The 13,277-nt window shown below is 42.9% G+C and overlaps 1 protein-coding gene across 7 annotated transcripts in view; it reads left to right on the plus strand.

Annotated features, from left to right (window-relative positions):
* The window catches only part of BACH2 (BTB domain and CNC homolog 2), a 185,224-nt gene that overhangs the window by 14,895 nt on the left and 157,052 nt on the right, over positions 1-13,277 (plus strand). For 2 of the 7 annotated variants that reach the window (XM_021389601.1, XM_021389608.1), the window contains exon 1: positions 875-948. The exons of 4 other annotated variants lie outside the window; for them this stretch is intronic. The gene's annotated coding sequence lies outside the window, so the exon portion shown is untranslated. Of the gene's footprint in view, positions 1-874; positions 949-13,277 lie in introns of those variants that run through there. One more of the 7 variants, XM_021389605.1, reaches the window with a different exon arrangement.

Genomic DNA, 13,277 nt, shown 5'->3' on the forward strand with positions numbered 1-13,277 from the left:
AGTTGTGCCTTAAATTTAGGCCTTAAAGTAAAGAACTGCCTGCTTCGAGCAGCTGGCCAAAATGTTAGGTAGTTAGGACCTCATTTTTAGATTTCACCATGGCTTACTTCAGCATTTAATTGTGCGGCCCTTATTTTCATATCTTAGACTTAGAGATCTTTATTGTACTAGCATAAAAGTTACTAGGTCAGGGGACTGAAAATCCTGAGGCCAGTCCTGAGCTCTTAGCCTCTTCATTCCACTGGGAGCGTGGTGCTGATCTCTCTTGGAACCCTGGCTGTAGATTCTTCTCCATTCTCTTAACGAAAAACTTTTTTGCTTCATTCAAGCAAGAGGCCAAGCAAGGCCTTATTCTCATGGTGCCACAATACCCTGGGAACATTTTCTGGAGATGGGGAGATGCGTTTACATTAAAAACACGCAAACACTACCAACAAAAAGAAGCAGCGGCTTCTCATATAAGTGGGGGGAATCCCACAGCGTCTTCAGAGAAATAGACTTATTTGGTAATGTGCATGTCTCTCAGACCTCCCACCATCAGATGCTACGGAGGTCTGACTTCCATTTTGAAACTTGTACCTGCCATGGGATAGTTATACTGAAGTCTTATTGCTTAGAAACCCAAACATGGAGAAATTGAGAATTCATGTAGTTTGGTTTAATTTCTTGAAAAGAGATTAAAACTCCAGTGTTTATCTTGGATCCCCAATGCAAGGAGCTGGAGGGAGCAATAAGAGTGTTTTATGATTAATGAGCCTTTCTGCATATGTTTCTCATGCCTCTTGGCATTCAGTAGTCCCAGTGACCTAGCTTTTTATTTTGTTTTTCTCTTGTTGGCATGCTCATTAGTTGTCTCCCGAGATGCAGAATCCATCCTCAACCAGACGATCTCCCAGCTGTGAAGATGTGGGCTAGCTTACTCTCCCTTTGACTCCTCCGGTCAAGTAGGTTAGTGTTTTTGTTCCGTTCCCGCCTTCAGATCTTCTTCTTCTCTGCTTTGACACAGAATAATTCCTACAACATACAAAACCATCATCCTTGCCTTGAAAGCGGGACCTGGTTGAGATAGGGAGCAGTGTTGCACTGAAATTGTCAGCCAAACTGAGAACAGGTTACGCTGAGTGCAGTAGCTGTAGTTTGGTGCGAGTTAAGTCTGCAGCCCAGGCTGGTCCTCATGCTGAGCCCTGGTGGTCCTGGCCACCAAGGCTGCCTTGACAGCGGCGTAGACATAGCCAAAGGCAAAATAAAGCCCATAGGAAGTGCTCTTCAACCTTTTTTTCTACATTCTCAGGAAAGAAGAAGCCTAAGATAACAGCAAATGGTTCCTCGCACTTACTTACATGTGGAAGGCGGTAGGGGGAAGAAAGTGTTGTAGGGGACCCAGGGGATCCCAGTGTTGCAATCAGAGTTTTTTTTTCCCTTTTGAACTAGTTTTATGGATCTGAGTGATTTTTATGGTTAGGGAGGGGTTTGGCGTAGCATACAGGACAGATCCTTTATCCAGAACAGCGAGAAGAACATCTGATACTGAAGATAAGAATTTTTTCCCCTCAGATGAAGCCCTCTCAACTGGTGGCAGATCATGTATGGCACATCAATAGATCTACCTCCCTTGAGGTTTCTCTCTGCAGCTGCAGACCATGTGCTCCTGCATATGCATGCTTACCAAGCATGCAGAGGGGAGTATCTAACCAGCTGCAACTCAGTGAATCAGTGTAGGGGAAATGATTTCCCTTGGGCTGAGAAACTCCATGCTAGAGTAGAGGCCTAGCTTGGCAGGCCCTCCAGCACATCAGGTATGCTGGGGACCTGTGCTATCACTCTTGGTCACCACCCAAACTGAAAGAGGGACTCTTAGTTGCCAGGTCCCTTTGAAGAAATCTTAGGTGCTTTATGACTTAATTCGCATCACTACTCAGCCATCTGTGTTGTCTCCTCTGCCACTTCAACCAGCCTATAAGGAATACAGGGGCAGAGAGCCTGAGTGTGAACCAATGTCTCTATAGGCCAACAGTGAAACTGGGAATGACTGCAAAATAATGGTGTGCTACAGTTAGGCAGCAGTGAGCCAGGAACTAGAGCATAGTAGGGCATGCTTTTGCTCTTCTGGCAGTAGGGCTCAGGCTTCCTTGCCCGCCTCCCTCCTTACCTGGAGAGCAGTCAAAATAGCAGGGAAAAACAGAAGTCATCTGATCCCCCTGCTGGAGGCCCTTCTCCTTGCTTTTGCCTTGATGAAGTGGCACCTGTGAAAGTTTCCCCATTCATTCCCAGCTCTTTTTTGTCTGTTGATGCCCAAGCAATTTTAGTTTATACCAGTCTGTTTTCCTCATATACAGGCAGTTTGTCTATATAGTAAATATTTTTTTGTCATTCTCTGACTCCCAGCTACAGCACACCTGTTTTTTTTTTTTTTTACAGTGATGCGTGTCATTTAACTAATTGTGCTTAAATGGAGGAAGTCAGTGAGTAGGTGGAGGGTTTTAATTTCCCCAAAGCCATTCAGGAAAAGCAGCTTGATTTCTATTCTGCATACATCCTTATTCCACCCCACACTTGACTAGTTTGTGGAGCGCTGATGAGCACCTGACATAGTGAGTTTTGCCATGTGTGTGAGTGGCTGGCTGCTCATCACAGATCCTACAGAATGAAGCATGCCCCAGCATGTGTGGCAGAGAAAGTGGCCCTGCTTAATTTTTATGAAGAAAAGCTGTAGAAGTTTTCAGGAGCCTGGGAGAGCAATCCAAAGGAGCCAGGCTTTCTGTAACAGAAATTGTTGGAGAATATCACTGACAGCCCTGTGCTTTGAGACATAACAACCTCTTAAAAGTTAGTTTCCAGCAGAGTAAGGGGAACAGAAAAGATGGCATAGGGAAAGTTTTCCTATGTTTGATCAGTGTTACATTTCTTGTGCCTTGCTCTGAAGCCTCTGTATATCTCCACTGTCTGAGACTGATAACGGAGTGAACCACGAGTGTGATCTGGGAAGATGTTTTCTTGTGTACAATATAAACCATCATCTGACAGTTAAAAATTTCCAGTAGTTCCTTCCCATGATATAATTGGAAATTATATTAAAGAAGCATGTAAATCAAAAGTACCAATTCATGGGGAACACTTTAGAAATTAAAATTAGCAAGACTAAAGGCACTACATAACAACCAGCAAGCCATTAGACGACATAAAGTGAAGTTGAAAAGGGGCTTGCCATTGACATGATCATGGGTACACCACATTGATCACCACAGATCTGGTGCCCCATCTCCTCCAGATGAATTAGAAGAGCTACAATGAACGTTAGTGGAAAAGCTAATGTATAGGACATACAGAACCATGCTTTCAAACTCTGAAACACCTAATGAAACAATTTTCAGTCCATTTTTTCATAATGGGAAAATTATGGGAATAATGGGAACGCCCCTGTTTAAAAATCAGTTGCTCATAAGTACATAGCAAGATCTTGGTGCTTCTGAACAATATTGTACTGCTCTGAAAAACTTATGGTACAGTTGTTTCAGGATTGGATCCTGAACATGAAAAATAACATAGAGATGGGATGGTACATTAGATGTAGCACTCCTGGTGGACGTAATTGGTCTAGCAATGGTTATGTTGAAAAATCAGCCATTAGGTGTAATGCTTCCGATATGTCAAGGGGAAGGCAGAGAGGATGGGTCAAATCATAACATGGAAATAAAGTGTGAAAATGACCATTAGCTGTTGAATCCTGCAAGGAATACACCTGTTTAATTTGTAACCATATTGTTAATACATATATTCTATATTTCTTACAAAGAAGTGGCTGTACTATTTCTAATATACTATGCCTTTGATTAGTAACATCTTATCTTTATGGGAAAACCTGTATACAATAGCATTTTTTTTAGTGGGCGCAGGTCCTTTCTTGAGCTGCAGGCACGTGTGTTGGACAGGACACGTGTTGGGCACTGTGCAGGGAATTTTATATTGCAACTGTCCTCTTTGCTTTAGTGGGTAAATTTTCGAGTGCTAAAATATTGAGCAGCAACACTGTGTTTCGTTGTTAGACTTGCTGACCTTTGCCTTTAGTTGGAAAGGGGGCAGGAAATCTGCGCTTCCTAAAAGCTGCCTGAAGTCATAGAAGAAAACCCTATCCCTTATACACACAGTGTACAAAGTGACCTCTCAGTGCAACCAGAAATAACTGTGGCCACACTAAAGCTGTGCGGAGGCTCGGCTGTTGGAAGTCAGCAATGAGGAGAAGCAAATAAACAGCAGGGAACAAGATGTTAATGTTGGTTGTGTCAGATATGTAAACTCATGGATTGTAGTAGTTCGGCTTATGGGGATCCGTGACTCAACTCTTATCAGAGCAAATGTGAGCCCATGGAGCAGATATGTATGCACGGCTTCAGAGGCAAGATCCAGTGCAGAGAGAAGAAAGATAATGTAGGGCAGTGTACACAAAAGGGAAATTGAAGCCGTCGCCTTTTCTCTGACTCTTGGGCTGTGTTGGAAAACAAAAAGCAATCCAGAATGGTGAATGTGAAACATCTCAGCCTCTCTTGCCAGTTGGAGAACTGCTAATAATGTTTATAGTCTTGGAACAAAAGGCAACAAAACAAGTTACTTAAGAAAAGAATCCATCATTCTGACAAAAATAGAGCTTTCAGCTATTTTTTGTGTGTGCGTGTGAGCCTCTTTTTCTCCAGCCAGTCAATCCTGTTACTGAATAAAACTCTAGAAATCAAGTTAACAAGATTAATGTCTGTAAATATTTGTAAAACCTATGTGTTACACAGTCTTTTTAAATGAGATTATCTTGTGTTTATAATACTTACTCATATTTTGTGCCCAGTCTGGTCTAAAATTGAATACTTTTCATTAATTTTCTTGCTTGTTTAATTTCATGCTTAAACCAATAAGTTACAAATCTGCATGACTGCCCACTTATTGTTACACTCAGAATAATTGCGTTGAGTCACTGCTCATGGACTCGGATTGCCATAGGGTGTTAATACTTGGTATTTAAGCAAACATGTTTATCTGAAGGCAGGCTCATCGGTCTGCAGAATGCAGTGTTTACTATCTGTGGTTCAGCCTCGGAAGATTATGGATAGGAAATACGCTATGTGATCATTAATAATGCCTAGATTTCTTGTCTTTTCAAGGATGTTATCTGCTTAATTCAGGAAAATGAATATGCAAATGAATTTGTAGTATTTTAGCAACTTTTGAGCTATCTGTAAAAACTACATTGTATGGCATTTTGTAGGAAATACCATATCATAGCAATTAAGCTTTGAGAAAAACGATTTGTGTGCTGGTCTCTTTAAAAGCCTCCTTTTTCTTTCCTTTGCCTTTTTTGTCCCAGTATGTGTCTGTTTTTTGTCTATGCTCTGTCTTGAATGTCTTGTTTAACCAGAGGAGAATTTGGGAGTACGCAAGCCAATAATCAATTCCCTTCACACACTGGAAGATTCGTTTCTTCCTGTCCAAGTTTATTTCCACTGTTTAGTCCAAGTGTTTAGTTCCAAACACTGAAGAGGAGTATTATTTTTTTTACACAGTGAAGTTTTCCTCTGTGGCAGAAATAACCCCAGGGAAACTGACATTTTGAAATGGCATTTCACCTCCATTTATTATGCTGGTGGGTTTCCAGGTTGTTAAAATGCTGAGAAATTTAGTGGCAACATCACCTGCTGGAGTATGTTTTACAGAAGGAAAACAAATAATAAAGGAGAGTGGTAGCTGTTGGGTTACTTGCACTTTCTGCTGAAGGGCCTTCTATCACTACTGCTGGAAGCAACTGATGTGCTGCAAATTCATAGTACAGGTGAGAGCAGATTCTCTTTCTCAGCAGGTGTGAGGCTGCTCGGTGACTTAGTGGTGTGTGTACACTGGGTAGAACCTGCAGAGCTTGCTTTCTAAAGAAAAGGTGTATGTTTTCATGTAGAGCTTTGTCAGAACTGATATTCGGCTCTCAGCACAGTTTGCAGACCTGTTGCAGCCTAGAAATTCTTGCTTTCAGGATTACTAGCTCCCTGTCAGCAGCAAGCTGGATTTCATTTTTCACGGGAGACACATCTGCATGGTTCTGCAGACTGTGGTAGAGCAAACTTCAGATTGGAAATCAGATTAGTTTGTCAGATAGAATAAGTGTATGGCAAAGCTGCAGTGAAGGAGTCAGGTGGCACTTCACTGCCAAAAATGTAGGGAAGTTTTCTATAATGTATCCCTCTTTCATTATAGTTTTATTTACTGCCTTTGAACATAGCTGCTACCAAATAAGGTGATCTTGTTTGTTAGCTTCCTGTTGCTGCAGTTACTGGGAATATCCAGATGAAGCACCGTTAATCAGAGCCTGTGTATGGCAGTTTAGTATTCTGTGTTTCAGGTGGTATTTTGTGTTTCAGGTGGTGTTTGCCCATGTATCGTATTTATAAAGAAGGTTTCTTTCCCTTTTCAACGTATGTATTAAGAATACAAGGAGAAAGGACTGGAGAACATCGTAGTTACAGATATGCTTTCATTTATGTTCTCATTTGATGATCTCTTGTTATCTACCCAAAGGGTGTTTTAGTAAACAATACCAATTTTATAAGGAATGTAGTGGAATGAGTACCTTCCCAACAGAGGATTACATATTTTTTTCCCGACTGCTTTAGACTTTTTAAATTTAATTTTTTTTTCAGGTTCTAAGTACTTTGCATTATTCTTAACAGGGATAATACTTTGCGCATACTGAGATGTATTATACACATGTCATTTGTTCCTGGGCACCAATATAACATACGTGGGTGTCAACTGCGTATCGCTGTGGTTTTTAACCAATTTATGATAGTTTTGTTCTGATGCAAAGCTTAAGAGTGCTAGAATCAGGATTGCCACCCACTTTAAATGTTGTTGTTAGCAGATAGCATTTATTTCAGTCACTTCAAAATTTTAACATTATGAAGGTGTTTTAAAAGGTTTGTGTCTTTTTAAAGAAACTTTTATATTCCATCTGGATAATATCTACCGGTGTTGGTGCCGGAGATCATTCTCCTGCAACAGCAGTGCGTGTGTAGGATTTGACTGTGTTAATTAATTAACAGATTCCACTGAGCTCTTGGACCTCCTAGAAGAGCAGGGTCATCCCTGTTAAGCACCCAAACGGGACATGGCCAAAGGAGCAGCGGCATTCAGTCAAAGCTCTCACTGATCCTCTGGATTAAGTCCAGGGAGCCCATCATTTCTAGGAATACACGTGTTGCATCGAATGCACTTACATAAGGACTGCACGTGTTAACAGTCCTGAGGGCAAGTAATCCATGGGATGTCTAGCAGCAATGCTGGTGATGGACTGACAAGTTCATGCCTGGGAAAGGTCCAGGCGAGGTGGTGGGGCTTTGCAGCTTGCTCCTTCCTGTTGTTTCCAAACAGCAATCTCGAGCTTTTCTGCTCCAGCAGTGAGGTTGAGAGGCTGTGAAGCGTAGCCAGTGCAGTCCATGTGAATATTTCTAAAGGAAGCTAATAAGGCTGCATGCATTGCTTATTTTGCCTCCAGTCAGCTCTTTGACTGAATTTAACTTGAAGATTAGAGAAGAGGATGCAGCCACAAGCGTGCACACACAAGCTTGTAGAGCAACGAACATACCAAGAGAAAATGCCCAGAGTAATTTTTTTAGTGTGTGTAAACAAATACATCATAAACATTCAGTGCCTGCTTGTTACTTTATTTGGTAGGTTACCCCGTATATTGCCTAGTGACATATGCAAAATTCTTATCAATGCTGGGCTTGAACTTTTGGGATCTCCACAAAGAAATGGGCTGAGCTTCTTCATCCTTCTGTATGCATGACATGGAGGCTACCTGCCTTCCCAGGGCTTAGTTGATCCCACAGTTAAGTTTGGAGAGAAGAAGCACCAGACAGGATGGTGTGACCTGCATCTGCTGAGGTGAAGATGGGAAGGGAGGAGGCATTGTGCACCTTCTGGAGACAGAAGGGCCTCATCCTGTGAGGGAAAGGCCAGCACGGCCTGCAGGGGGCTGTGGAGGGGGGAGGGCAGCCCAGCAGAGACCACAGGGTTGCTGCGGGAGGCTGGCTGGCACTTTGAGATGCTGGCAGCCTGCTCCTAAAAGAAAACGGAGCAAAACAGGTGGAGGTAAGTACACAGGGTATCTCAGTAAACCTGTTGGCTTTAATCAGCTTATGAAAAGCGAGCTGCATCTGCAATCTGCATGCGTCAAGCTTGCAGGGTAAGCCCTGGTGTGGGTGTACATGTGGCTTTGTGTCCTCCCTGGAAGCCCCGATGGCACAGGTATCCTTTGAACAACCTGCTGGGAAGGGAAGGCCTTGCTACTGAGTGTGACTAGCCTGAATTTCCTGAGCACCTGGAAAACTGCGCACAGTGACTGCTTGAGGTGAATTCAGAGCCCTGTTCAGGACAGATTACCGTCACTCCACAGAATTAGTAGCACAAATGCTTCCATGCCTCTTTCCACTTTGCTGAGCACGTTTCTTTCCTTAGGGGCTTTGTTACCTTCTCCTTAGTCCCCACTGACTTTTATTTTTTTGACGTTCCTCATCCCTCTAAAGAAGACAAAAGGCTGTAATGTTAGAAGATAATTTCATAGGGAAGAATGCACTTTTTTCCTTGTGCAAATTAAGATAATATTCTGTGATAACCAGCATGTGGGAACTGATTTTCTGCAAGTAGCAACTTTGGGCTAAATAATAGAGCTATGCATGTTGTGTATAACCCGTGCAGTTTTTCAAGGCTGCAGTAGAAAAGAGCCTTAATCATGCAAGAACAGTAATCACATTCCAACATTTTCAGGTCTCGAAGTGTGAACATCAAACAGAAGAACAATGAAAAAAAATCTGAAATTCATCAGTTTGCCAGGTCCCACACTGTAAATGTGGTGGTACTTCAAAGCCTGTGACAATTCCATTAAAAAAAATAATAATTCATCCTCTTGAAATATTAACATAGGAGAAAAACAAAGGAGTAGGCTCTTTCTGCATCTGTGATGGTGCAGATGATGTCTTTGTCACCTTGAAGCTGTACCTAAAGTTGAGACACAAAATCATGGCATTTCATTATCACCAGACTTCTTACTGTCTCCTTTGAAAGTAGTTGACAAAATCTGTACCTTTTACCCTTTTAATGTAAACTGTCTGTGTGGACAGGTGGGGCTCAAACTGGGGCACAGCTATGCTGGAAGGAGATCTGATACCTTACAGCTATGTAGACAACATATTACCACGGGACTGCTAGGTCCAAGGGTGTAGTTGCAGGATCCTTGCTGATGAGAAGCACCCTTTAACAGGAAGCCCTTCAGCTGAACCTACTGTACCTTGAAAGAAATGATAGAGTATGTGGGGAACTGCTGTTTTGTCTGGCTATATACAGTTCTGGTATCTGCTGAAGAAGCTTATATATTGCATATAGTGTCCATACACTTGGTTTATTCTTGTATGCCCTGCAAGAAGTAAACTTGTGGGCTTTAAATTAAGTCTGAATTGTCGCTGAGCATTTGCTCAAGCCCACTTGGAGCCTGAGGGGACCGTGCTGATCTGGACCCTAGTGCCGTTTTTAGAAGTCTGCTAGCAGGGAGGGTGACCTCAAGAGGTGCCAGGAGAGAGGGCAGAGTTGGTCCCTTCTTTGGTCAAACCAAGCCCAAAGAAGTGAAGTCAGCTCCCCAGCACAATTTCCTGGTGTGCACTGATGAGGCACTGTGATTCTGCTGGCTGTGCAGCTTGTACAGGAGGCATTTCTTCAAGGGAAAGGATGTGTCTGAAATGAAGAGAAAGCCTGGTAGTACCAAAGCTGTAAGTACCTATTGTGCTGGCAGCAAGCAGTTGTTGTTGCCTCCTATCAGAGTTCAAGGGCTGTGTGTAGCTGTTACTTCTTCTGGTGGTATGGGTGATGCACAGGCACCCGTGCCACATTCCTCCCAGTCCGTGTTACCAATGTGGTTGTTCTGCAAGCAGCTTCTCTCACTGTGGCATTTCCCATCTCCTTTGTTTCGATGTCTGAGTTTGAAATATCTTGGTGCTGATTATGCAAAACACCAGCTTTTCATCTCCACATCCTTTTGTGTGAGCACTGTGTTGAGTTCAGTATGGATTTAATAGTTTTTGAATATTGTATGTTAATTGCTTCCAATTTTCTATTGCTTAATCTCTTGGCCACTTCAACTCAATTACTGTTACAGCTGTCCTTTTCTGAGATGTGTAATGCCTGCTCTGTTTTTTTTCTTCAGTTTCATTTAAATACCTGCTAGCTTAAGTAAACCTTCTTGCCTGATACATTTTGCTTAAAATGACAGATTCCTATTTAATCAAATACAGGAGTTTATTTAGTTAACAGGGAGACTGCATAGTGCTACTGAGTGGAAAATATACTGTGTTGTGGCCCACAGCATCACAATGAGATTGGTTCATTTTCTGTTGATTATTACATATATCAGGTTCTGAAAATTATTTACTACTGCTCTCCATGACGCATTTTCTCATGGCAAATGGCCTTTCCTATTCCCCTAGATGTTAGCTTTGTTGAGGAGAAAAAAAATCCTCTCCTTACTGAAGTGGAATGAGAAGGTGCCTCATCAGAAGGCAGTGAGTAACCTGTCCCTCAGGAAGAAAAAATGCATTGAGGTGACACAGCATTTAACTCGGACTGTGATGTATATAGAGGCCTTCTTTCAGAGGAGCAGGAGCTGCTGCTGCTGGAGTCCCTCTGAAACACAGTGTTGAGGATCCTTGTGTTCAGAAGAAAGCTCCTGTCAGTGGATGGAGGGGGAAGGTTGGAGGTCCTGGGAAGCTGGCATGGTGGGCACAAGGAGGCTGCTGCATTGGATCTGAGCCTTCATACAGAGCTTGAGTCCCCCCTGGGTGTTGCACTGTGACAGTTCTTCTGAGCTTGTCCTTCAGGTGGCAGAGGATGGGTAATTTCTGCCTAAGAAGTGTGACAGCCAGACCAGGTGAAAAAAAAGGTGGGAAGTGTCCCTGCTGTACTGGCTGACTTTTTCTGAATAAGGAGGTTGTGCTCAAACAGAAGCACAAGGATGCCTCTGCATAGCCTCAGACTGCTTACTCCCTGACTTGCTCTCCATGCAAATCCGTATCCTGCTGTTTACCTTCCACAGAGAGTACTCGGCTGTCACAGGGATGAGCCTATATAAAGGCTCGTGAGAGTAAGTGTGAGATCTGTCAGAGATAGCGCAAAATGGTTTCTTAATGAGTCTTTGCTGCAGTATTTCACAATGGACCTTTGCAAAAGTATGAGAAGTATTCACCTGGGTGGCTTAACAGCCTCTGTGGGGCCGGGAGTGGCCTCTAGGCCTGTGGCAAGATGGAGACTGGGCCCCACCAGCAGCCAGCTCCCCACCGCCTGCTGCCAGCCCAAAGCCCGGGTGCGCTGCCTGTGCGTGGTGCAGGCGGTTTTGTATGCAGCACCAAGGCCACTCACAGGCCGGGATCCGGTGGTGTCTCTGTAAGTCAGTGTTTTGAAAGGAAATGAACGGGCTTCTCTGGATACCCATGAATTGATCCAGGTGCTTGTTTCCAGTACAGACAATAGCTCATTCATGAGTGTAACCCAAAGAGGATATCGTCGGTTGTACCGGTTGTACCTTTTTTTTTAACTGAAAAAAGTATTTTTATAAGTGATTTAAAAATGGCATCGAGTTAAAAAAAACTACAAATGATCAATCAGGTGTTACACTAAAATGTGAAGTGCTTTTACAGCTTCATGGAAGCTTATTTTTTTTCCCTCTATATTGTCATTCCCCACAAAAACAAATGGATTGAAGGCACTGAGCGCAACAAGTGCTGCATTACTGCTCACATGTGTTCTGCCTTGAGGTGCTTGCTGGTTGTAGGTCAATGGCAAAAGAGTTCGATTGTCTTAATTGCTGCAAAACAAGACCCGCAGGACCAGAAGTGTGGATCACAGCTGAGATATTCTATCCTAAAAATTGAATGTAAATATGCTAAAAATGCCTTCAGTTTTCCTTCCTATTTATCTCTTCTTAAAATAAATGGAAACAGACAAGTACCCATTTAATTTAAGAAATATCTGCAAAACTCTGGAATACCAGGATATAAGCATGAGAGAGCTACCAGACTACTGAAACACCACATGGCAGTGTTGAGTGAAGAGATCAGTTTCTTTTGTTTCACATTATAGAGTATTATTTAAAACAGGTCACAGCTTGTTGTTTTAAAGCCAGTGATTTACAGCCTCTGCACACACAGGGGCCACAATGAGGAGAAGGGGAGAGCTGAGCTTCGGGGCATGTGCTGTGCTGCCGTGCCGCCTGCACACCAGATGCTCCCGCCCCGCAGATCGGGCACTGCTTATTCTCTCCAGTTTCCTAAATCCTACTAATTTTCTCTTCTGTAAATCAGCAGTTCCCTTTCCTAGCAATTAATCATTTGCTTATTTTCTCCTTCTATTTTTAATCCTTCTCATTCATCAAATCTTGTGTTTTAATCTTCCTATAATAGAAAAGTTGTATGTATCCATTCATATCCTTGCCCACATACCCAAATTTCACATCTTTATTTTGGTGACCAGCAGCAAGATGCGCCAGAGGAAAGAGCAGTACCCCTACCCACCTTGAAGGGTAAATGTAGAATCATAGAATAGTTTGGATCTTAAAGCTCATACAGTTCCAACTTCCCTGCTGTGGGCAGTGCTGCCATCCAGTAGATCAGGCTGCCCAGGGCCCCATCTAACCTGGCCTTGAATCCCTACAATGTGTGATAGTCTTGGTTTTCACCCCTGCTGGGTGAACTGTGAGATGTTTTATGTTCTTTTCAAAAAATTCAGTGAGACAGGAAACTCTTATTCAATACCTTTTGGAGGCCAGCTGAGGTCTTGGCCTGCAATATAGAAACTGGAATGAGTTACTAGGTGGTAAATTGCATGTTGTGTATAAAGTATTTTCTTTGACACGCCTTGAGTTTTTATTTGGCTTAGATCAATTTTCTGCCTGTGTTATGAGATAAATGAACCTTCCTGATTTGTCCTCCTGGTGTATTTTCTAGAACCTATATTTTAAACAGACCAAACAGAACCCTAGAATTTGAGAGGCACACACAGCTTCGATGTTATCAGCATTGGGCTTCATTGGTGCTCAGCAGCACTAGTGCAAGGGACTTGCTCCCTCCCCCTTTTTTTTTTGCCTGCCAGAGCTGGGGGTGGTAGGGGCAGGCCTGCCATCCCAGTGCAGCAGCCAAAGCCATCACCACCGGTGGGGCCAGCTGTCACTCAGATCAGTGAGGCTCTTGTCAAATGATTTAAAA

Source organism: Numida meleagris, chromosome 3 (genome assembly GCF_002078875.1).
Source record: "Numida meleagris isolate 19003 breed g44 Domestic line chromosome 3, NumMel1.0, whole genome shotgun sequence".
Lineage (NCBI taxonomy): Eukaryota > Metazoa > Chordata > Aves > Galliformes > Numididae > Numida > Numida meleagris.